The sequence below is a fragment of the Vulpes lagopus genome, chromosome 2 (assembly GCF_018345385.1).
Source record: "Vulpes lagopus strain Blue_001 chromosome 2, ASM1834538v1, whole genome shotgun sequence".
Classification (NCBI taxonomy): domain Eukaryota; kingdom Metazoa; phylum Chordata; class Mammalia; order Carnivora; family Canidae; genus Vulpes; species Vulpes lagopus.
Genome location: NC_054825.1, coordinates 72,100,346 through 72,125,703, shown reverse-complemented (window position 1 = coordinate 72,125,703; position 25,358 = coordinate 72,100,346). Strand labels below are relative to the sequence as shown.

Here is a 25,358-nt window from a genome sequence, read left to right as displayed (position 1 = left end):
GAATGGGAGAAGATATTTGCAAATGACGTATCAAATAAAGGGCTAGTTTCCAAGATCTATAAAGAACTTATTAAACTCAACACCAAAGAAACAAACAATCCAATCATGAAATGGGCAAAAGACATGAAGAGAAATCTCACAGAGGAAGACATAGACATGGCCAACATGCACATGAGAAAATGCTCTGCATCACTTGCCATCAGGGAAATACAAATCAAAACCACAATGAGAAAAAAAAAAAAAAAAAAAAAAACCACAATGAGATACCACCTCACACCAGTGAGAATGGGGAAAATTAACAAGGCAGGAAACCACAAATGTTGGAGAGGATGCGGAGAAAAGGGAACCCTCTTACACTGTTGGTGGGATTGTGAACTGGTGCAGCCACTCTGGAAAACTGTGTGGAGGTTCCTCAAAGAGTTAAAAATAGACCTGCCCTACGACCCAGCAATTGCACTGCTGGGGATTTACCCCAAAGATACAGATGCAATGAAATGCCGGGACACCTGCACCCTGATGTTTCTATCAGCAATGGCCACAATAGCCAAACTGTGGAAGGAGCCTCGGTGTCCATCGAAAGATGAATGGACAAAGAAAATGTGGTTTATGTATACAATGGAATATTACTCAGCCATTAGAAATGACAAATACCAAAAAAAAAAAAAAAAAAAAGAAATGACAAATACCCACCATTTGCTTCAACGTGGATGGAACTGGAGGGTATTATGCTGAGTGAAGTAAGTCAATCGGAGAAGGATAAACATTATATGTTCTCATTCATTTGGGGAATATAAATAATAAGGGAATAGAAGGGAAGGGAGAAGAAATGTGTGGGAAATATCAGAAAGGGAGACAGAACATAAAGACTCCTAACTCTGGGAAACGAACTAGGGGTGGTGGAAGGGGAGGAGGGCGGGGGGTGGGGGTGAATGGGTGACGGGCACTGGGGGGGGCACTTGACAGGATGAGCACTAGGTGTTATTCTGTATATTGGTAAATTGAACACCAATAAAAAATAAATTTATTTTAAAAAATAATAAATAAATAAATAAATAAATAAAATCTTAAAAAAAATAAAAATAAAAAACAAACAAACAAATACTGTTAATTAACTTTGGAAAACAAACTGGTTACCAGAGATGAGGAATGGATGAAACAGGTGAAGGGGATTAAGAGTACACTTATTCTGATATGCACTGAGTAATGTAGATAAATGTTGAATCATTATGTTGTACACCTGAGACACCTAATATAACACTGTATGTTAATTATACTGGAATTAAACATTTTTATATTTACTTTCTAGAAAAATAAATGAAATGAAATAAAATGGTGAACCTGGAATTCATGATTCATTCTACATTACTTACCAAACCTCATTTCCTACAGTACTTCAACATATATCATACACTCTTGATGAAGACAGTTTGTTTTTTTTATTCTCCTTCTCAAATATACTACTTTGCTTTTTGCTCATATTATTCCCTCAACCTCATTTCCTCAAATCAAATACAACTTTTGAATCTAAATATCTCTGTAGAAAGCAATATCAACCAACTAAAACTCAGGACTAGATTTTCAGATGTTAGCAAGTTAGTCACTTAGCAAAGCTCTGAGGGAAAAAAATTAACAAGACTATTAAATTTCCTGGAATTGAGTGAGAATAATCAAGTCTGGTGCAGAGATGAAAGCAGAGAGAGAGAGAGAAGAATCAGCAAGGTAGCATTGATCACTAGAGTCATAGAGATCATTGATCTCAAGAAAATATAGGATGGAATTATACAACAAATCAATTTTAACTCCCAGCTTATGTGTCTTCTGTCAAAGAAATCCTCTAAAAGATGAAAGGAATCCTGAACATACAAACCAAATCTTAACCAAACACTTAAAATATCACCATTAAAGCTTTCTCTTTATCTTCTAGCTCTTGACTAACCCAATAGGAATGTTTGTGGTCAACAAAATAATCAATGATATCTCCACTCAAAAAAGACAATAAAAAGTAGACTTCGATAGGTAGATAATATCTATAGATATTATAGGCAATGTAACATCTTGCTAGTTAAACACATATTTTTTTTTAAGATTTTATTCATTTATTCGTGAGAGACACAGAGAGAGAAAGGCAGAAACACAGGCAGAGAGAGAAGCAGGCTCTATGCAGGGAACCTGACATGGGACTTGATCCCAGGTCCCCAGGATAAGGCCCTGGGCTGAAGGCGGCACTGAACTGCTGAAGCACCCGGGCTGCCCAAACACAGATTTTAATTGTGATATTAAAAAGGAATACTGTCCAAAATCTTTATTTAAAGGAATAGATAAGCTCTTCTCTAAAATAAATGCATATGGGGTGTCTGGGTGGCTCCGCTGGTTAGGCAGCCAACTCTTGGTTTCAGCTCAGGTCATGATCAGGGTCCTTGGATAAAGCCCTGCATTCAGCTCTGTACACAGTAGGGAGTCAGCTTGAGGATTTTCTCTCTCCCTTTCCCTCTGCTCCCCTACTTGCACTCTCTTTCAAGTAAATATCTTTAAAAGTAAAAGAATAAAATAAATGCATATAACCTAATGAATCTTTTTGTTCTTACAACTTCAAATGATCATCTACTATCCTTGCTTTCAACCCAAGAGCTTAAAAAGCTATGGCAAGTGATAGTATGGTAGTCTACATCCCAGCATTAAATATTAATGAATAACAATGCCACACAAAAGGCAAATAATTTTCTAGGATTTTTATATGCTAGAAAAAAATAAAACAATCAGAAGGGGGCATCGATCATTTTACTTTTTAAATTAAAAAATCCATTTACTAATAAAGTAAAAAGCTAGCTAAAAGTATCCCAAACCCACTAATAGGGATGCTCAGGAACTCAAATAACAAATTCCAGGTCAATGGCAAACTAGCAAATACTGGGATTCTGCAAAGCCAGACTACTATACTGCTAAGGATCCAACAAAACCAGCCTTAGCTTCCTTACCCATCTATCATTTATTCCTCTTACTTACTCACACCACCACCAAACAAACAAACCACACCCAACCTAACAATAATAGGTCATGAAACATCTATACCAAGGAAGACAGAAAAATATAAGGCATGGAGTGGGGGGCGGGGGGAGTTCCTGCCTGTCCTCAAAGTATCTACAATCTTATTGTAAGAAATGAACTTACTATAAGATAATGACAATATAAGATCAAATGATAGCTTCTAAGAACAAAGAATAAGCACTGTGAGAAATCAGTAGATTAGTTGGATTTAGAATGCTTAGAGCATAGAGCTTGACTGGGTTAACCTGATGGTAAAACAAAAGAATATTGAGTCCTTTAAACCAAGTCCCTAGGAAAAAAAAAAATGAGCCATGAAGTTTAAGAAACAAAGGCTCCTCCTCTTAGCACTCATGAGGATGCCCATTTAATAATTCCTTGGATTGTAGTAGCTCACCAGGAGACAAAGGCAAAAGGAAGTTTCCAAGCCCTTCACTCTGGATAACCATCACAGGGCATTCTATCATTTAAACAAAACTATCCTATCACAATGGCCAAAACTATCCGGTTTTTGTGGTTAGAATGAAAAAAAAAATGAGCACAATTTCATCACCCTATCTATTTAGCAAATGTACTTGTCTATTACAAAAATGAATAAATGTATATAAAAATAGGAGAAAGATCAGGAATTGGGGAACCATTCTAAGCGTTCCAATATCTGCATAACAGGTGCTCCAGAAAAGAAGGGGTAAAAAATAGAGGTGTAAATCATCAACAAAATTATTCAAGAATATTTCCTGAAAAAAAACCTTCAATCACAAGTTTCAATCACAAACCTTCAATCACAAGGACACAGACACACTAGATGAAAACACCCATACTATGACACATCATCATGAAATTGCAAAACCCTGGGAAAAAAGAGAAGAAAGTAGATGTTTCCAAAGTAACAAGAATCATAATAGAATTTCACTTCTAAATCGCTACAGTGAGTATAAAGACAAATTTCGGAAGTAAAATTTTCAATCCAGAATTCTGTATCTAGCCACTTTTTCATTTAAACATCAGGGTAGGATAAAGACACTTTCAGACTTGCAAGAGAGGTCTCAAAGACATACCTCCCATGTATCCTTCACTCAGGAAACTATTAGAAGAGGTGCTTCACTAAAATGAGAATATAAAAAAGAGAAAAGGATTCAACAGGCATACAATATAAAAAAGAAGCAAAGAGAATCTCCAGGAACCCACTGAAGGGTGATCCAAGGATGATACTTGTGAATAGACCCCCCCCCCAAAAAAAAAGCCAAATTGGAGCTAAGACATCCCTGGAGAGATTTCCCTAAGAAAAGGAAATCAAGAGTTGTGCAAATCAGTAGTAGCTCATTCTTTTTTACTGCCACTGAATGGATATACCACCTTCATATCCTTTCACTCTATGAAGTATACATTTCTGGCAAGTAAGAATAAAGCTGATTTAAATATAAATATACATGAACACAAATTTTCATTTCTTAAAGGTATGCCTAGTGTAAGGTTGCTGGATCACACAATAAATCCATATTTATTCCCACCAGCAATATGTGAGGGTTCCAGCTGCTCCACATCCTTCTCAGCACTTGGTACTGTCAAGTTTTAATTTAAACCATTCTAATGGCTGCACAGTGGTAGCTCACCGTGATTTTAAATTGCATTCCCCTAATGGCTAGTTATGCTAAACATCTTTTCATGAGCTGATGTGCCACTCTATATCCTCTTTGCCAAAGTCTATTAAACATTTTTTTTTAAAGATTTATTTTTATTTATTTATGATAGTCACAGAGAGAGAGAGACAGAGGCAGAGACACAGGCAGAGGGAGAAGCAGGCTCCATGCACCGGGAGGCCGACGTGGGATTCGATCCTGGGTCTCCAGGATCGCGCCCCGGGCCAAAGGCAGGCGCCAAACCGCTGCGCCACCCAGGGATCCCTATTAAACATTTTTAACTGAATTGTTTTCTTACTGTTGAGTTTTCAGGAGTTCTTTACATATTCCAAATATAAATCCTTTACAAGTATGAGATTTGCAAATATTTCCTTTAGGCCTATAATCTGCCTTATAATTCTCTGAACAGTATCTTTGCAAGCAATGTTTTTAATTTGAAGAAATCAATTCATCAATTTCTTCTTTTATGAATCATGCTTTTGGTGTCATATGAAAGAACTTCTAGATCTACACTCAGGTCACAAAGATTTTCTCCTATGTTTTCTTCTAAAAGCTGTAGTTTTACATTTCAAATTTAGATGTGTGGTACATTTTAAGTTCATTTTCATATAATACATGCAGTTTGGGTCAAGGTTCATTACTTTTTTATGTGGCTATCCGACTGTTCCAACAACACTTATTGAAGATTATTCTTTTTCCATTTTGCCAACTTTGTAAAAAATTATTGGCCATATTTGTGTGGGACTATTTATGGAATCTCTATTTCATTGATCTACATGTCTTTCCCTTTGCCAATACCACAATCTTGATTATGATAGCTTCGCGGTGTTTTGAAATCAGGTAGTTTGATTTTTTTCCAACATCTTTCTTTTTCAAAATTGTTTTGGGGGCACCTGGGTGGCTCAGCTGGTTAAGTGTTTGCCTTCCGCTCAGGTCATGATCCCAGGATCCTAGGATCCAGCTCTGCATTGGGTTCCCTGTTCTCTTCCTCTCTCTTCCCTGCCCCCCTCTCTGCTCCTGCCCCTATGTGTACACACATGCGTGCTCTCTCTCTCTCAAATAAAAAAAGAAAGTCTTTAAAAAAAGTTGTTTTGGCTAGTCTAGGTCCTTTGCCTTTGTATAGAATTTTATAATCAGTTTATAACTGGAAACAGTGCTGTTAGGATTGTTTTTACCAGTACTAAGTCTACAGATTAATCTGGGGAAAATCAACAAATTTACTAAAACTGTGATTCTTCAAATTCATAAATACATGTTTCCGTATTTATTTACTTAAAAATCATTTGATTTTTTTTAAATCAGTGTTCTATAATTCTCAACATAGAGACTTTATACATATTTTGCTGCATTTATACCTAAGTGTTTCATTTTGGGGAATCTACTGTAAATATCATTAATTCAGTTTTCAATTGATTATCACTAGCATATAGAAATATGATTGCTTTTTGCAAGCTGACCATGAATAACTCATTAAACTCATTTACTCTAGGAACTCTTTGTAGATTGCTTGGGACTTTCCATACAGATGATTATGCCACCTGTAAACAGGGGTAGTTTTACTTCTTCTTTTTCAATCTCTATGCCATTATTTCTTCAAGTACTTTTGATGGACCCCACTCATTCTCTTCTCGTTCTGGGTCTCTGATGACACAAATGTAAGACTTTATCATAGTTGCATAGGTCCCTGAGGCTATACATTTATTTTTAACATTTTTCTTGTTATTCAAATTGCATCATTTCTGTTGATCTATTTTCAAGTGCATAGACTCTTTCATTGTCAGGTCTACTCTGCTACTGAGCTCATTTAATGAGTTTTCATTTCCATTATTATGTTTCTTAGTTCCTAAATCTCCATTTAGTTCTTCATATCTTCTACTTCTTTGCTGAGACTTTCTATCTTCCCGTTCAATCCTTGAACATGGTCAAAACAGCCGATTTTAAAACTATTTTCCAGATAATTTTAACATCTGTGTGATCTTGGCATCACCATCTGTTCACTGTCTTTTCCCATGTGAGTTCAATTTTTCCGTTTTTTTTTGTTTGTTTGTTTTTTTAAGCTGAGTAATTCTAGACTGTATTCTGGACACTTGGAAATATTATGGTACTCTCGATCTTATTTAAGTCCCACTCAGAATGTTGGTGTTTTTGTTTTAGCCAGTAATTGACCCCGTTGGGTTCACATTCAAGTTCTGACAAGCCTTCTGTGGGTTTTATTTCCAATTACAATTCAGTTTGCAAAGCCTTTGAAGTCATACTGAATATGTTTCATAACTGTCCCACGCAGTATCCAGTTTAGGGGCTAGGGAGTGGTCTATCCCATAATTCAGTCCTTGATGTTTCTGTATGCTGTTTAGGAATCAGACTCATGCATGTACAGCTTGGAAGTCTGCTCCTAAGTCCATAAGCAAGTTTAAGTAGTCAGTTTCCCAAGCTCCTCATTCTCTTGCAATCTTTTGGTTCCCTGGGGCTCCCCTTTTCTAGCCTTCCAGCAGAAAGCTGGGGCTTCATTAAACCCACTCTGCCATGTACTTCCTATGATGTACTCATATCAGGGGCAAGCAACAGAAGAACAGAGGGAGAAGAAAAGCAATGGATTTGCCGCACTCTCTTGAGATCATAGCTCTTCCAATCTGGATGGAAGGGTCCCCTCCCTCTGAGATTTTTGGCTCCTGCCTGCCCCCACTGAGGCCACTGCATCTGCTGCCAAGGACTGCTTGAGGCCTGGGGTGCAAGAAAATGAAGAAAAGGAAAAAAAAGAAGAAAAAAAGAGAAGGATGTGGGGTTGCCACACTTTCTCTGAGCATTAGGAGATCCCTTCCTGCTCCTTGAGTCAGAACCAGAGGGCTTCTCCTGGTGCTTTTTTTTTTGTCCGTGTTAATAAGGCTCACTTCCACGTTTCAGGATACATTAAGTTCAGGCTGGGGCATACCGGAAGAAAAAAAATTATAAACTCACCGCCGGTTCAGTGGTACTTTGAATTCTGGTCTTCTTCCCCAATCTGCCTCCTACTTTTTACTTTTCAGAGTCCTCAAATAGCCACTCCAAGCATTCTGTCCAGGTTTTATAGCTGCATTCAGTGGGAGAAACAGGGTGAAGCGTGCTTACTCCATCTTATCTGGAACCAGAATCTGGACTACTGTTTTTCATAACACACTTTGTAGAACTGATTATTGAAACTATTTATATAACTTTGATTATACAAAATTAAAAATAAGCAAATCCTGTATTAACCTTATTGTGGAAAAGGGAACAAGCAAGCCAGTAGGATCACATTTTTTTAGGCATATATCCTTTTGGAGTTATATGCTTAGGAAAAAAGTGATGTTTTTAGCTGTATTTGGCTTTATTTCTTTAAATTTTATTTTACTTGTGGATTTTTATAAATACTAGGATTGTTATAATGTTTTGAAGAAAAAAAGTAGCAGTTATCTGAAGCACTACAGAGGAAGTAGACTGCAGAGGAGAAGCCATAAACTGTTTAAGAAACTGAAGACGTTTCATTGCATCGCCGGACACCTGCACCCCGATGTTTGTAGCAGCAATGTCCACAATAGCCAAACTGTGGAAGGAGCCTCGGTGCCCATCGAAAGATGAATGGATAAAGAAGATGTGGTCTATGTATAAAATGGAATATTACTCAGCCATTAGAAACGACAAATACCCACCATTTGCTTCGATGTGGATGGAACTGGAGGATATTATGCTGAGTGAAATAAGCCAATCAGAGAAGGACAAACATTATATGGTCTCATTCATTTGGGGAATATAAATAATAGTGAAAGGGAATAAAGGGGAAAGGAGAAAAAAAATGAGTGGAAATATCAGAAAGGGAGACAGAACATGAGAGACTCCTAACTCTGGGAAACGAACTAGAGGTGGTGGAAGGGGAGGTGGGCAGGGGGTGGGGGTGACTGGGTGATGGGCACTGAGGTGGGCACTTGACGGGATGAGCACTGGGTGTTATTCTATATGTTGGCAAATTGAACACCAATAAAAAATAAATTTAAAAATAAAATAAAAAAAAGAAACTGAAGAAAGTTCAGGACGATCAACACTCCAAGTGTACATCAACAGTTTCAAGTAAAGAGGCTAGCAAAGCAGGCAGGAATCAATTCAAGGTCCTGTATGCCAGGTTAAGGTGGCTGGACTTTACCTGAGAAAAGGAAGGCCCTAAAATGTTTTAGCATATGTTGGGAGTGACATGATCCAATTGGTATGTTTGAACAATCGCTCCTGCTACAGAACATAAAGGTGCATAAAATATGAGTCTGTCTAAATCTTAGGGGTCATGACAAGTTGCAGAACAAACATATATATAGTATGACTGCAAGTGTTGTTGAGGGGTATGGGTAAAAGACGGAAGTTTTATATATACATGTATGCACACAATCATGATATATCATGTAATCATATGATTTTATAAATTATGATTCCATATGATTTACATATGTAGGATATATATCACATGATTATATATGTGTGCGTGTAAAAATAGATGATATAGTATGTATTGACTGTTTCTGGAAAAATCACAAGAAACCAGTAACAGTGGTTAACTTTGGAGGACAGTGATGGACTAAGAAAAAGCAAACTTTCTTTTCACTTTATTTTTCTGTTTGATTTTTAAATGTTTTACTGTGAATATTTACACCCTTAAAAAGGGTTGTAAAAAAATAGAGGGAGGTCTTACACATGAACTAGATAGATGTATTTAAAATAAGGTAAGTATGAATGAGCCTAACATTCAGCAACCCATTTTCTATAATAGAGTCAGCACTCAAACATTGCTACAGATTTCCCTACAAATATTATTAACCATTTATAAAAAGTTCACAACAAAACAGCTTTTCTATTATTATATTACACTACATTTCACCAATTTATCATGTATTTTCAAGCATTCAGAAATTTAAATAGAAGGTAAAGAGTAAGACTGGACTTTGAAGATATTTATTATCATATACATTTTTACTATAACAGAAATGTTTACATTATTCTTTTCAATTTCTTAAGCACTGAAGGGCATAAAGGGAAACAGTAAAAGATTCTTTCATTTCCTGGTCTCCCTTATGCCAATATGCAAACATAACCATTCCCAATGGCTTCTTGAGCTCTGTATGCTTCCAGACTTTCATTGTGCTTATAAAGCACATATAAATATATGTATATATGTATATACAAAGACACACACACACACACATATATATACCTTAAGACAACTTAGACCTTAAGATAACCTAGACCTATTCTATTTCCTGTACATCATTTTCCTAAATCCATACATAGTAATGAACAGACAAATCCCCAAGTTGGCAGATAATGTTAAATCTTCCAAGTAGAGAATGTTAAAATAAACACACTGAACAGATAAAGTTCTCAAGAGATCTTCTAACACATCTTTGATAAACAGATGAACTTTAACCAGGGCAAGCAAAAAATTACTTTAGGGAAAAAAAATGTACAAGTTGAAATAAACAAAGGGTCAGATGACAGGTTTATAACAGGCTAAAAGATATATAATGAGAGGTAAGGGTTTATCCCTAACCTTCTAGTCCCAGAGTTCAACTACTATGTTCTCTCACAAAAAGAGTTATCAGAGATCTTCTAACACCCTTTGATGGAACAGAGTCTTGATTAGGTCACCCACTTTGGAGTAACTTTCAAAGATAGTGATCTCAACTGGATAGACCAGTGGTCTAATCCAAACCGACATATGTCTCTCATTCTTATGATGGGGGAAAGGAATAGTAGTACTTTGCAGCAGTAACTATAGACTTCAGGCAGGAAGGCAGAAGAGTTGCAGTTACTCTTCCATACTAGCAACACTACTTACCAACTCTCAGCTTGTGCTCTGTAGTCTCCAATGCAAACACAAAATGTAAGACCAATAAAGGGTAAAAAAAAATATTCCCCAGAAGTCAAAACAAAATCAAATCCTCTTTATGGGCCCATATTGGAAAATGTAGTTTTTCTCTACATTTATATGGGACAAGACAAACTAATTCCCAGGTATTTCAATGGAGAATAACAACATTATCTGGTTATCAAACAATAGCACTTACTCTATTTTTTTTAAACAGGCTCCATACCCAATGGGGGCTTAAACTCATGACCCTGAGATCAATAGTCACATATCCTATCAACTGAACCAGCCAGGCACACCTATTATTTTTTTATATTGGTGGGATCTTTCTACACTTGCTTTTAGAGAAGCTAGAGAAGAAAATATTTAAAATGATTAAATCAGCTTATAATTACCTTCTTATCTAAGATAAAGAAAAAACCCTCAGTTTTATTTACTCCAGTTGGTACACAGTGAAAGAGTACGAGAGATAAGACAATGCTGATCAGGGGAATCCCTGGGTGGCTTAGACGTTTAGTGCCCGCCTTCAGGCCAGGGCATGATCCTGGAGACCCGGGATTGAGTCCCACATCGGGCTCCCTATATGGAGCCTTGCTTCTCCCTCTGCCTGTGTCTCTGCCTCTCTCTCTCCCTCTGTGTGTGTCTCTCATGAATAAATAAATAAAATCTTTTAAAAAAAAAGATGATGCTGATCATTCACAGCATGAAGTAAAGAGTTAAAATGGGATAGAAAGGCTAAACAGGAGCACCTGGCTCAAGTCAGTTAATCTGCCTTTGGCTCAGGTCATGATCCCAGGAGCCCCACATCAGGCTCCCTGCTCAGGGGAAAGTCTGCTTTTCCCTCTTCCTCTAACAGCTCCCTCTCCCTCTGCTTCTCCTTCTCTCACTCTTTCTCTGTCAAATAAATAAACTCTTAAAAAAAAAAAAAAGCTAAACAACTTTCTAAGTCACTTATTGATTTAAGTAGTGATTTTTAAACACCACAGACTTCATTAGATTGAACACATTCAAAGGTAGGAGGGAACTCACACAAGAATTAGAAAACTAATTTAAAGGATATTTCTAAAGAAAAACTACTTTATGCTTAGGTATATCATTATATACAAATTGGAAGCAAATAAGGAAAATATAAACCTTTAAAGATCCTAGGAAGACTTCTTTGATGAAAAGATATACTAAATATAAATTATAGTAATTTTACAATATTCTGCATTCCCAAAACATAGACCCACTTATATTTAAAGATTAAGAAACTTCTAAACTAAATAGAAATAATGTTCTGGAAGATACAAGTGACTATCTTTATAACAATAAAGAGCTGAATCTCTATAATATGGTGTTGAATCTCTAAATAATAAAGTGACTTTATCAACTTCTTACAGTACTCTTTAACAAAATTATTCCAGAATCTCAATATTTTTTACTTACAAAAAAAATGTTTATGAAGAAAATAAACAAATAGAAGTTCTCCTATTCTCTTACATCTCCATTTACAAATGCTTGCATCACCACATGCAAAGCTACTTGGTGCTACCATTTTGCCACTGAGCATAATATAAATATCAAGTTTAAGTGTATATAATTCTCTAAGTGGCTTGCAATTTAAATACATGAGTGTATTTTTAAAAACAAACAATTCAACAAATTGAAAAGTGCACATAAGAATAAACCAGACAAAATCTAGTAGTCATTAAAACCTATTGAGAGAAACATGTTGGCCCAAAAGCAATTAGTGCCCTAGTGCCCATATTGTGGTCTCAATTACTTTTCAATGAAAGGAAACAGGGCATCTTGGAGAAAAAGAATTCCTGATTCCAAAATGGCAAAGGGAAAGTTCAAGGGAAGCCTGAAATATGAACTGTGCCGGAAAGGGAAAATGCTATCAAAGAACACTGGAGTTAGAAGGACACAGTAGCCAACCTGAAAGGGCTTCCACTAGCTAAAGATATGAAAATTTGAACAACAAAATAACAATGACTGCAATTAGTTGAAATAAAATACATAAAAATCCATGATTTCATAGTTATACTGAAAACAAAAATAAATTCACTAGTCATATATGGTACAAAATTCATTATTCTGAGAATTGGTAAATAATAGGGAGAAAAATCAAGTCTTTATCCTGCATTCCTTTAGTAACTATACCTCAGGGGAAACAAATAGCTAATGAAATAAAGTTCTACTTGGTAGAATAATTCCAGTTCAGAAATTTGGAAGGAATAAAAGAATCAGAAAAATCGCCATGACACAACCTTATGGAAACAATAGATCTAGACTTTTTGACTCCTGTCAAAAACAACAGCAGTAACAATATGAATCTCATCAAGGCTCTACATCTACCACCAGTTCACAGGAAACACAGAGGCTAGAGAAACATGTTAAAAGACACCCCAAGTATGTGATTAACCAAATCCAGAATTTAGACTCTTCAATTAAACTAAGAACTTCATTTCTTCAACAAATTAATGGCAAAGCCAAAACAAAAGGGGGGGGGGTGGGATTGGGAGTATGAGGGAGGGACTTTCATAGATTAAGAGACTTAAGAGGTATGCCAACAAATGCAGTGGGCCTACAGTGTATGTGAATCTTGATTTCAACTAGTCAACAACAGAATATTGTTTTCAACCAATCAATCTGATATTTACTGAGGGCATTGTGCTAAATACTTGACATTTATCACTTCATCTTCACAACCACCTTAGAATGTATATATTATTAATGTCCCCATATTACCCTTGGGAATTTAAGCAGCAAGTAGTGGAGCTGGTCCTGACTGCTCAGGTGTCATTTTTTTTTAATCAACTACAAGTTATGATTCTCTATATATTGTACTTCTGTTACTTTCCACAGGTCAATGCTACAGGCAATGGCCAAAGCATGCTACCCTAGTCCTCCTTAACTCACCAGTTGATTCCCTCCCCCACCATCAGTGCTAACAAGGTCTCAACATGCCTCAAAGACAAAATAGGATATTTTTAAGACAATGGGAGAAATTAAAGATTGTATTAAGAAATAACAGTAGGTATTTAAAACTACTGTGCTTATGTTACTAAAAAAAGTAGTATCCTAATGTACATTATAGACTTTATAGTTAATAATGTATCAATACTGGCTTCACCAATTATAACAAACATATCCCACTAACACAATATGTTAGTAACAGGGGAAACTGTAGATAGGGAGGAGAATATAGGAACTGTATATTTTCTGCTTTATTTTTCTGTAAATCTAAAACAGGTTTTAAAAAGTAAAGTCTAGGGCGCCTGGGGGCTCAGTCAGTTAAACATCTGCCTTCAGCTCAGGTCACGATCCCAGGGTCCTAGGATTGAGCCCCATGTCCTCTCCTTGCTCAATGGGGAGTCTGTTTCTCCATCTCCCTCTGACCCTCCCCCACCCACTCATGTTTTCTCCCTCTCCCTCTCTCAAACAAATAAAATATTTAAAAACAAATAAAGTCTATTAGTTAAAAGTTAACTTTTAAAAAAGTTAATGTCAGGGATGCCTGGATGGCTCAGCAGCTGAGCATCTGCCTTCGGCTCAGGGCATGATCCTGGAGTCCCGAGATCGAGTTCCACATAAGGATCCTTTAATTCATTTGTATTTGTCACAACCTTTTAAAGCAGAATGTGACTTGAGCACTATATTTCCACTCAGAACTTGCCAAGTTACTTTCTGAACAGCTTCACAACACACCTAAGTGGGCTTATAATTTTGTTACTCTAAACAATGCTTTTCTTTGGGAAAAAAAAAAAAAACCCTACAGATAGTTACTCCCATCAAGTGGGTTCAGTTTAACATACTAGCTTCTAGAGGACTGATACATGCCATTGATAACTGCAGGGGATATAAGATTTAAAAAGAAGATCCCAGAAGGTGAAACTTGTTTTAACCAATATTTTTCTTTTAATCTTCAAAGTATAGCTCAGAACACTTCAGAGACTCTGGTTTTGCTAAGGAATCCACTTGACAGCTAAACATTTTAGACCACACAGTTAATATTAGATTACATAGATCTTACAACAAATGTTACCTTGTCCTGTTAAAATAAGCCAACATGGAACTAGAAAAGAAAAATGTGCTGGGCTTTAGTTCCTAAATATCACAGTATCAGAAATAGAAACTTTATCTTTCTTTTAAGTAGTTATTGTCATGACACGGATTTTTTAAATGTTAACAAAAATAAAGAAAAACATCCTTGGAAATATATTATCAGAGGGAATGAAGCCAAAGTACTGAATACATTTATAAATAATTCTTGAGGAAGAGCTTAGTCTACTTCTTCTACATGTGACACCTCATCATCATCATCTCTTTTGAGAGGTGGCATCTCTTTTGAGAGGTGGCATCTCTTCCGGTCACACAGTAGTGGTGGGGTCCTCTTCATCCATACCAAGACCAAGTTTGATCATCCTGTAGATCCTGTTAGCATGCATCTTGGGATCTTTCAGACTGAAGCTAGAAGACAGAAGCACAGTTCTGTAGAGCAGGATGATCAGATCTTTCAGACTTCTCATTCCTGTCAGCTTCTGCCTGCTGCCATAAGGTCTTGACCATAGAGTGGTCAGAGTTTATCTCCGGTGCTTCTTTGCTGCCATGTAGCCCATGGTTGAGTTGTCACTTAGGGCTTGAGCCTTCATGATTCTTTCCATATTTGCCATCCAGCCACATGTGCTTGTGACAGTGCAGCACAGGAATATCACCAATCCATTAGACACAACGACATTTCCTACTTTTTTCTCCATGATATCCTACACAATTTTGCACAGGTTTTTAAACTTTTTTTTTCCTCTTCCTGTTTCTTTTTCTCTTCTTCATTTTCCCCAAGTTCCAAGCCCTCTTTGGTAACAGACACTAAAGTCTTCCCCTCAAATTCTTTCAGCTGTTGGGACACAGTACTCATCACAGGCTCAATCATATAGATCACTTTTGGCGATGCCTCCAAAGACGTTCCACAAAGGCCAAGTTTGCTATCTGCTCCTTGGTCTTACCTGTGATGTAACAGATATGCCTCTGGTATTCCTTCATTCTGGTGCAACAGTCCTTGAGAGAAACCATCTAATTACCAAAAACATATGTGTAGCATCTTAACAGCTCTGAAAACTTCCAATTTTGAGAGTCTTCATGTATTCCAGGCTTAATATTTTTTTTTTTAATTTTTATTTATTTATGATAGTCACACAGAGAGAGAGAGAGGCAGAGACACAGGCAGAGAGAGAAGCAGGCTCCATGCACCGGGAGCCCGATGTGGGATTCGATCCCGGGTCTCCAGGATCGCGCCCTGGGCCAAAGGCAGGCGCCAAACCGCTGCGCCACCCAGGGATCCCCAGGCTTAATATATTTTTTAAAGATTTATCTATTTCACAGGGGGAAAAGAGGGAGGGCAGAGGGTGAGGGAGAGAAAATCCCAAGCAGACACCCTGCTAAGCATGAAGCCTGAGTTGAAATCAAGAATTGGATTCTCAACTGACTGACCCAGGCACACCACGCACCTCCCTCGCCCTGCACTCAAGCTTAGTATTTTAGAGAAATTCTCATGGGGCACCTGGGTGGCTCAGTCAGTCAAGCATCCAACCCTTAATCTCAGCTCAGGTCTTGAACTCAGGGTCATGAGTTCAAGCCCCACACTGGGCACCATGCTGGGTGTGGAGACTACTTAAAAAAAAAAAAAAGAAATGTTCATAAAACTTTTTGTAGTTCTGTCTTCTGCCAGTTCAGTGAAGAATTCTAAGCATCTTTTGACCAAATTCTTTCCGATAACTTAAAATTTTGCTTTACTGCAACATCTCATGAGAAATATTTAGAGGAAGATACTCAGAGTCCACCAGACCACTAATGAAATTCAGATATTCAAGAATTGGCTTCTTGCAGCTATCTGTGATGAAAACTCAGAACATACAACTTAATGTTGTTCTTTTTTTAAAATAATAAATCTATTTTTTATTGGTGTTCAATTTGCCAACATACAGAATAACACCCAGTGCTCATCCTGTCGAGTGCCCCCCTGAGTGCCCATCACCCATTCACCCCCACCCCCCGCCCTCCTCCCGTTCCACTACCCCTAGTTCGTTTCCCAGAGTTAGGAGTCTTTATGTTCTGTCTCCCTTTCTGATATTTCCCACACATTTCTTCTCCCTTCCCTTCTATTCCCTTTCACTATTATTTATATTCCCCAAATGAATGAGACCATATAATGTTAGTCCTTCTCCGATTGACTTATTTCACTCAGCATAATGCCCTTCAGTTCCATCCACATTGAAGCAAATGGTGGGTATTTGTCATTTCTAATGGCTGAGTAATATTCCATTGTATACACAGACCACATCTTCTTTATCCATTCATCTTTCGATGGACACCAAGACACCTTCCACAGTTTGGCTATTGTGGACATTGCTGCTATAAACATTGGGGTGCAGGTGTCCCGGTGTTTTACTGCATCTGTATCTCTGGGGTAAATCTCCAGCAGTGCAATTGCTGGGTCATAGGTCAGTTCTATTTTTAACTCTTTGAAGAACCTCCACACAGTTTTCCAGAGTGACTGTACCAGTTAACATTCCCACCAACAGTGCAAGAGGTTCCCCTTTCTCCACATCCTCTCCAACATTTGTTGTTTCCTGTCTTGTTAATTTTCCCCATTCTCACTGGTGTGAGGTGGTATCACATTGTGGTTCTGATTTGTATTTCCCTGATGACAAGGGATGAGGAGCATTTTCTCATGTGCTTGTTGGCCATGTGTATGTCTTCCTCTGTGAAATTTGTCATGTCTTTTGCCCATTTCATGATTGGATTGTTTCTTTGTTGCTGAGTTTAATAAGTTCTTTATAGATCTTGGATACTAGCCCTTTATCTGATAGGTCATTTGCAAATATCTTCTCTCATTCTGTAGGTTGCCTTTTAGTTTTGTTGACTGTTTCGTTTGCTATGCAGAAGCTTTTATTTTATTTTATTTTATTTTATTTTATTTTATTTTATTTTATTTTAATGCAGAAGCTTTTAATCTTAAGTCCCAATAGTTCATTTTTGCTTTGTTTCCCTTGCCTTCATAGAGGTATCTTGCAAGAAATTGCTGTGGCTGAGTTCAAAACGGTGTTTCCTGTGTTCTCCTCTAGGATGTTGATGGATTCTTGTCTCACATTTAGATCTTTCATCCATTTTGAGTTTATCGTTGTGTATGGTATAAGAGAATGGTCTAGTTCCATTCTTCTGCATGTGGCTGTCCAATTTTCCCAGCACCATTTATTGAAGAGACTGTCCTTATCCAGTGGATAGTCTTTCCTGCATTGTCGAATATTAGTTGACCATAGAGTTAAGGGCCCATTTCTGGATTCTCTCTTTTGTTCCATTGATTTGTGTGTCTGTTTTGGTGCTAGTACCACACTGCTTTGATGATCACAGCTTTATAGTACAACTTGAAATCTGGCATTGTGATGTCTCCAGCTACGGTTTTCTTTTTCAGTATTCCCCTCGCTATTCAGGGTCTTTTCTGATTCCACACAAATCTTAAGATGATTTGTTCCAACTCTCTGGAGAAAGTCCATGGTATTTTGATAGGGATTGCATTAAATGTTTAAATTGCCCTGGGTAGCATTGACATTTTCACAATATTAATTCTGCCAATCCATGAGCAAGGAATATTTTTCCATCTCTTTGTGTCTTCCTCAATTTATTTCAGAAGTGTTCTATAGTTTTTAGGGTATAGATCCTTTACCTCTTTGGTTAGGTTTATTGCTAGGTATCTTATGCTTTTGGGTGCAATTGTAAATGGGATTGACTCCTTAATTTCTCTTTCTTCAGTCTCATTGTTAGTGTAGAGAAATGCCACTGATTTCTGGGCATTGATTTTGTATCCTGCCACACTGCCAAATTGCTGTATGAATTCTAGCAATCTTACGGTAGAGTCTTTTGGGTTTTCTATCGACAGTATCATGTCATCGGCGAAGAGGGAGAGTTTGACTTCTTCTTTGCCAATTTGAATGCCTTTTATTTTTGTTGCCTGATTGCTGAGGCTAGGACTTCTAGTACTATGTTAAATAGCATGGTGAGAGTGGACATCCCTGTGGTGTTCCTGACCTTAGGGGAAAGGCTCCCAGTGCTTCCCCATTGAGAATGATATTTGCTGTGGGCTTTATGTAGATGGTTTTTAAGATGCTGAGGAATGTTCCTCCTATCCCTACACTCTGAAGAGTTTTGGTCAGGAATGGATGCTGTATTTCGTCAAATGCTTTCCCTGCATCTATTGAGAGGATCATATGGTTCTTGTTTTTTCTCTTGTTGATATAACCTATCACGTTGATTGCTTTATGAGTGTTGAACCAGCCTTGCATCCGGGGATAAATCCCAGTTGGTCATGGTGAATAATCTTCTTAATGTACTGTTGGATCCTATTGGCTAGTATCTTGTTGAAAATGTGCGCATCTGGGTTCACCAGAGATATTGGGTCTATAATTCTCCTTTTTTGGTGGAGTCTTTGTCTGGTTTTGGAATTAAGGTGATGCTGGCCTCATAAAACGAGTTTGGCAGTATTCCATCCCTTTCTATCTTTCACAACAGCTTTAGTAGAATAGGTGTTGTTTCTTCTTTAAACGTTCGATAGAATTCCCCTGGGAAGCCATCTGGGCCTGGATTTTTGTGTCTTGGGAGGTTTTTGATGATTGCTTCAATTTCCTCCCTGGTTATTGGCCTGTTCAGGTTTTCTACTTCTTCCTGTTCCAGTTTTGGTAGTTTGTGGTTTTCCAGAAATGCATCCATTTCTTCTACATTGCCTAATTTATTGGTGTTTACCTGCTCATAATATGTTTTTTAAATCATTTGTATTTCCTTGGTAGTGGTTGTGAGCTCTTTTTTTTTCATTTGTGATTTTATTAATTTGAGTCTTTTCTCTTTTGTTTTTAATAAGGCTGCCTAATGGTTTACCTATCTTATTAATTCTTTCAAAGAACTAACTCCTGGTATTGTTGATCTGTTCTACAGTTCTTCTGGTCTCTAGTTCACTGAGTTCTGCTCGAATCTTTATTCTTCTGCTGGGTGTAGGTTTTATTTGCTATTCTTTCTCCAGTTCCTTTAGGTATAAGTTTAGCTTGTATATTTGATTTTTTTCCAGTTTTTTGAGGGATGCTTGTATTGTGATGTATTTCTGTCCTAGGGCTGCTTTTGCTATATCCCAAGGATTTTGAAGGGTTGTGTCTTCATTCTCAAGTTTCCATGAATCTTTTTAATTCTACTCTAATCTCCTGGTTGACCCTTTCATCTTTTAGCAGGATACTCCTTAACCTCCATGTGTTTGAGTTTCTTCCAAATTTCTTCTTGTGATTGAGTTCTAGTTTCAAAGCATTATCATCTGAAAATATGCAGGGGACAATCCCAATCTTTTGGTATCGGTTGAGACCTGATTTGTGACCCAGTATGTGGTCTGTTCTGGAGAAAGTTCCATGTGCACTTGAGAAGAATGTGTATTCAGCTGAGTTTGAATGTAAAGTTCTGTAAATATCTGTTAAATCCATCTGGTCCAGTATATCATTTAAAGCTCTCTTTCTTTGAAGTGCTTAGAAGATCTGTTATTTCCAGAAAGTTGTTGAAGTCTCCCAGTATAAGTGTATTATTATCTAAGTATGTCTTAACTTTGGTTATTAATTGATTGATATACTTGGAAGCTCCTACATTTGGGGCATAAATATTCATGATTATTATGTCCTTTTGTTGGATAGATCCTTTAAGTATGATACAGTGTCCCTCTTCATCTCTTACTACAATCTTTGGGATAAACTTTATCTGAGGATTGCTACCCCAGCTTTATTTTGAGGACCATTTGATGGTAAATGGTTCTCCAACCTTTCATTTTCAGGCTGGAGGTGTCCTTAGGTCTAAAATGAGTCTCTTGTAGACAGCAAATAGATACGTCTTGCTTTTTATCCAGTCTGAAACCCTGCGCCTTTTGATGGGATCATTAAGCCCATTCATGTTCAGAGTTACTATTGAAAGATATGAATTTAGTGTCATCGTAATACCTGTTCAGTCCCTGTTTTTGCGGATTATTTCTTTGGCCTTCCTCTTTCTTTTACAGAGTCCCCCTTAATATTTCTTGCAGAGCTGGTTTGGTGGTCACATATTCTTTCAGTTTCTGCCTATCTCGGAAGCTCTTTATCGCTCCTCCTATTCTGAATGAGAGCCTTGTTGGATAGAGTATTCTTGGCTGCATGTTCTTCTCATTTAGGACCCTGAATATATCCTGCCAGCCCTTTCTGGCCTGCCAGGTCTCTGTGGAGAGGTCTGCTGTCAACCTAATACTTCTCCCCATATAAGTTAGGGATCTGTTGTCTCTTGCTGCTTTAAGGATCTTCTTTTTATCTTTGGAATTTGCAAGTTTCACTATGAAATGTCAGGGTGTTGAATGGTTTTTATTGATTTTAGGGGGGGAATCTCTCTATCTCCTGGATCTGAATGCCTGTTTCCCTCCCCAAATTAGGGAAATTCTCAGCTATGACTTGTTCAATTATGCTTTCTGGTCCTCTGTGCCTTTCAGTGCTCCCTGGAACCCCAATTAAATATAGATTTTTCCTTCTGAGGCTGTCATTTATTTCCCTTAACCTTTCCTCATGGTGTTTTGTTTTTCTCTTTTTTCCCCAGCTTCATTCCTTGCCATCAACTTGTCTTCTATGTCACTCATTCTTTCTTCTACCTCATTAACCCTCATCATTAGGTCCTCCAGTTTGGATTGTATCTCATTTAATTGATTTTTAATTTCGGCCTGATTAGATCTAAATTCTGCAGTCATGAAGTCTCTTGAATCCTTTATGCTTTTCCAGAGCCACAAGTAGCTTTATAATTGTACTTCTGAATTGGCTTTCTGACATCAAATCGTAATCCAAATTCTGTAACTCTGTGGGAGAGAGTACTGTTTCTGATTCTTTCTTTTATGGTGAGTTCTTTCTAGTCATATTGCTCAGTGCAGAGTGGCTAAAAACAAGTTGTATTGGAAAAAGGAAGAAAAAAAAAAGAAAAAACAAACAAACAAAAAACCAAAAAGGAGGAAGGAGGGGTATCCTCTGGTTCTATATACTGTAAATCCCTCGACTTCCCCTGGAGCTTTCTAGCACTGCTCTGTCAAGAACTTGCTCTTCCCATCCTTCCAGCTGGTCTTCTCGGGGAGGGGCCTGCTGTGCTGATTCTCAAGTGTGTGCATCTGGGGGAGCTGCCCTGCCCCTTGCCAGGTGCACAGCTCAGTAGGAGCTGTTTATCCTATAAGGCCCCTGTTCCCTGGCAGCCCCACTCCGTCCCAGGCACAGGGTGACACCAGGAGGGACAACCACACTGGCAGTGGCCAGCTCTCCAGCCCTCCAGCCCTGGAGTCAGATCCCGTAGTAACTACCGCAGCTCCCAGTCCACACTGGCCTGGATGCTCCGGGGGTGGGGTGCTGATCTGCACAGCTCGGGGGTGCCCTGCAGCAGGAATATCCTCGCTGTCCTGTGCCCTCCCAGCCTCTGCCTGTCCCGGGGGAACACAGGATCCTGGACCATGAACCCAGGTGCCCTGTGATCCGGGGTCTGCGCTGCTATAATCACGCTGCCATGGGCGTAGCCCCCTCAGCGCAGAGCCACCCCCTGAGCTTCTCCCAAGGCCTCACTGGGTGTGCACTCCAGCCCTTTACCGAGCTGGGCCTGCAGTGTGTGGCGCGCTTTCCCCTGGGGCGCACTTCCTCTGTTAGTGACCCCAGGAACCTGGAGGCTCCAGTGCCCCTCCTGGGATCCTGCCCAAGTGCCCTGCGAGCACCTTTCCATCTGGGAAGAATATGGAGCGGATTTTTAAAGTTCCTGCTTCTCTGTTACTGAGCTTTCCTGTCCTGTAGGCTATCACTGATCGGCCTTGTCCCAGCTCCTCATGGGGGCCCCTCCCCCACTTGATTATTTTTTATTTATTTACCTTTTCCATCTTCCTACCTTGTTAGAAGCGCAAGCTCTTCTCTCTGTAGCGTTCCAGCTGTTCTCTCTTTAAATCTCAGGCTGAATTTGTAGGGTTTCCGGATGATTTGAAAGTTATCTAGGTAAGTTGGTGGGGACAGGTGATTGGGGACCCTACTCCTCTGCCATCTTGCCCTGCCCCCCCCCCCCAAGAATCCTTTTAAACAGCATTGATGGTAGGTTCCTCAGGTATTGCAGAATTACTAGTGATCAGTTTGAAATCTTGAGACAGGTTTTTTCTCTTATACCACCACTGCAAATAAAACTGTATTTATTTAAAAGACAAAAAAAGAACAGTGTGGTGAGATATAGCTCAAGAATTCATTAAAATGGAGACCTGAGGATAGACAGGCTATCACTATAAAACATTTATTGAAGATGGGAGGGACACCTGGGTGGCTCGGTGGTTGAGCATCTGCCTTCAGCTCGGGGTGTGATCCCCAGGTCCTGGGATCAAGTCCTACACTGGACTCCGTGCATGGAGCCCTTTGCCTATGCCTCTGCCTCTCTCTCTCTCTCTCTCTCTGTCTCTCATGAGTAAATAAATAAAATCTTAAAAAAAAAAAAAAAGATGGGAGAGACAAAAGAAACAAGAATATAACAGACTAGGGAGGCCATTATCAATTATCCCCTTTGCTCCAAGTTTCAAAGCAAATGAACTGAAAGACAAAGGTCAGAAGACAGTATAGTCCAAATGGAGACAAGGAGGAAGTACAAATAAATGGTTATATAGAGATAAATGTTAATAAAAAGAAAACTAGGGATACTTTAAATATTAACTAAGTGTAGAAGTATTACCTAACAGGTCTACAGATAGATGGTTTAGTTGTATTTTTATTTTCAAGACTTTATGTAGATTCGAGTTAATTCACATATAGTAGAATATTAGTTTTGAGGTAGAATTTAGTGATTCATCAGTTGCATAGAACACCCATTGCTCAGTACATCAAGTACCCTCCTAAATGGATATCACCCAATTACCCCTTAACCCACCCACCACCCCTGCAGCAACCCTCAATTTGTTCCCTGCAGGTAAGAGTCTCATATAGTTTGTTTGCTTTAGTAGTGACTGACACATTCAAACACATTTGTAAAAACCGAGTACAATTTAGGAGTCTACCTTGATTCAAAAGAGAATTGTAGGATACTTCCAGAGTGGTTCAGAGAGCTGTGAAAAGAGAACAGTCTAATGTAGCAGCATAGGAGAGGTCATTTAGAAGAAAAGATAGGGTAAAATGCTAAGGCCTTCATACTTTAGGGCTGATGACAAAAGATCATACTAGTAATGAGAGTTATGCATGAGCTGAGGAAATCTAGGGTTCGCTAGTACAGGAAAGGATGCAAGAAAACTGAGAAGTAAGGGAATCCAGGAAAAAACACTAAGAATTTTGAAAGGGGGAACTGATTTATTAAAAAGAGCAAAACTTAGGGTTCTGGCTAAATTCATTATAAAATATCCTTTTATCTTATAAAGAAATAATCTTTATATCATCTATCAAAAATTGAACACCAATTTAAAGATTTGAGAGAGAGTACACCCATGCACATGAGAGCTTGCATGTGCAGGAGGGAAGAGGGAGAGAGACAATTCTGAGATCACAACCTGAGTGGAAACCAAGAGTGCGATGCTTAACCAACTGCACCCCCCAGGCTCCCCTGAACATCTTTTTTTTTTTTTTTCTAAAGGCTTTATTTATTTATTCATGAGAGACACACACAGAGAGGTGGAGACATTGGCAGAGGGAGAAGCAGGCTCCCCACAGGGAGCCTGATGTGGGACTCAATCCCAAGACCCCAGGATCATGCCCTGAGCCAAAGGCAGACATTCAACTGCTGAGCCACCCAGGCGTCCCTGAACATCAGTTTAAAACCAATGATTCCTTTAAAGGGCTAGCCTCTGGTTATGTATCTTCTCCTTACACACTTACCCGTTTTATTGGGGGTCAGTAAGAAGTCATTATGCCAAAAGGAAGGTAAGCATAATTCGGGCCATATAAAGTCAGCCCCAGATTCTAAAGCACCCTCAACCAGAGTACATTGTGAGGCATTAAATATGCAGGAGGCATAAGTTAGGAAGCCAAGAAAAGAGTCAAGGGCTGCCTCACTGAAATACAGACTATGGAATTAAAATAAAAACTCTTTTAAAAAACTTAAAAAGAAGAAATACAGACCAGAACATAAAAACCTATTTGTTTTTGGAAAGTGAAGAGTTCTGAGGACCAGGATATGGTTATAAGCAGGTAGGAGAAACATTTTAGTTAACAGTATAAAAGATAAAATAGAAGGAAAAGAGAGACTTAGCTCCAAGGGTCTCCAATTCTTCCATTAAAAGGTACTAAAGTTATCTTCAAGCTTTATTCCATAGAGTCCTGGGTAAATCGTGGCCAAAATAGTCAAGAGAACCTACAGAAAGGACTACAGAGCTATATCCTGCCTCACCTGGAAGCATCTCCTCAGGGCCAAGTAGAGAAAGTGAAGTGGCATGCTCCAGGCCACACTGATGCTAACATATCCTTTATGGGCTCATCTGAAAGTCAAACAGATTTCCTTGGATCTGTGCAACCCAGGAATTGGCAGCTCCAGCTGTACTGCCTTCCTAATTCCCCATGTTTTGGGAAACCTAAGTTGGGGCTAAGAATAACTATTAAAAAGATCTATAATTTCATGAGCATCAGGCTCTCTCTCAAATAAGCCAACTGGTAGAGAAACCAGGATAATGAGAAAGCTTAGGCAAAGGACAACGACTGCCAGAATACATTACCAGAATACATAATACACATTTCATCAACTTAACACAAACTAGTTTACTAGAATTCCAAACATCAGGAATTCACAAAGAGAGCACATTCATCCTGGAGACT

At 38.4% G+C, this 25,358-nt stretch overlaps 1 protein-coding gene and 1 pseudogene across 3 annotated transcripts in view; both read right to left on the bottom strand.

The window, feature by feature from the left end:
* The window catches only part of TTBK2 (tau tubulin kinase 2), a 177,961-nt gene that overhangs the window by 108,347 nt on the left and 44,256 nt on the right, over positions 1–25,358 (bottom strand). Inside the window, exon 2 of one of the 3 annotated variants that reach the window (XM_041744229.1) lies at positions 7,638–7,749. The exons of the other annotated variants lie outside the window; for them this stretch is intronic. The gene's annotated coding sequence lies outside the window, so the exon portion shown is untranslated. The remainder of the gene's footprint in view (positions 1–7,637; positions 7,750–25,358) is intronic. 3 annotated transcript variants of the gene reach the window in all.
* Positions 14,157–24,981, bottom strand: LOC121484607 (annotated as a pseudogene).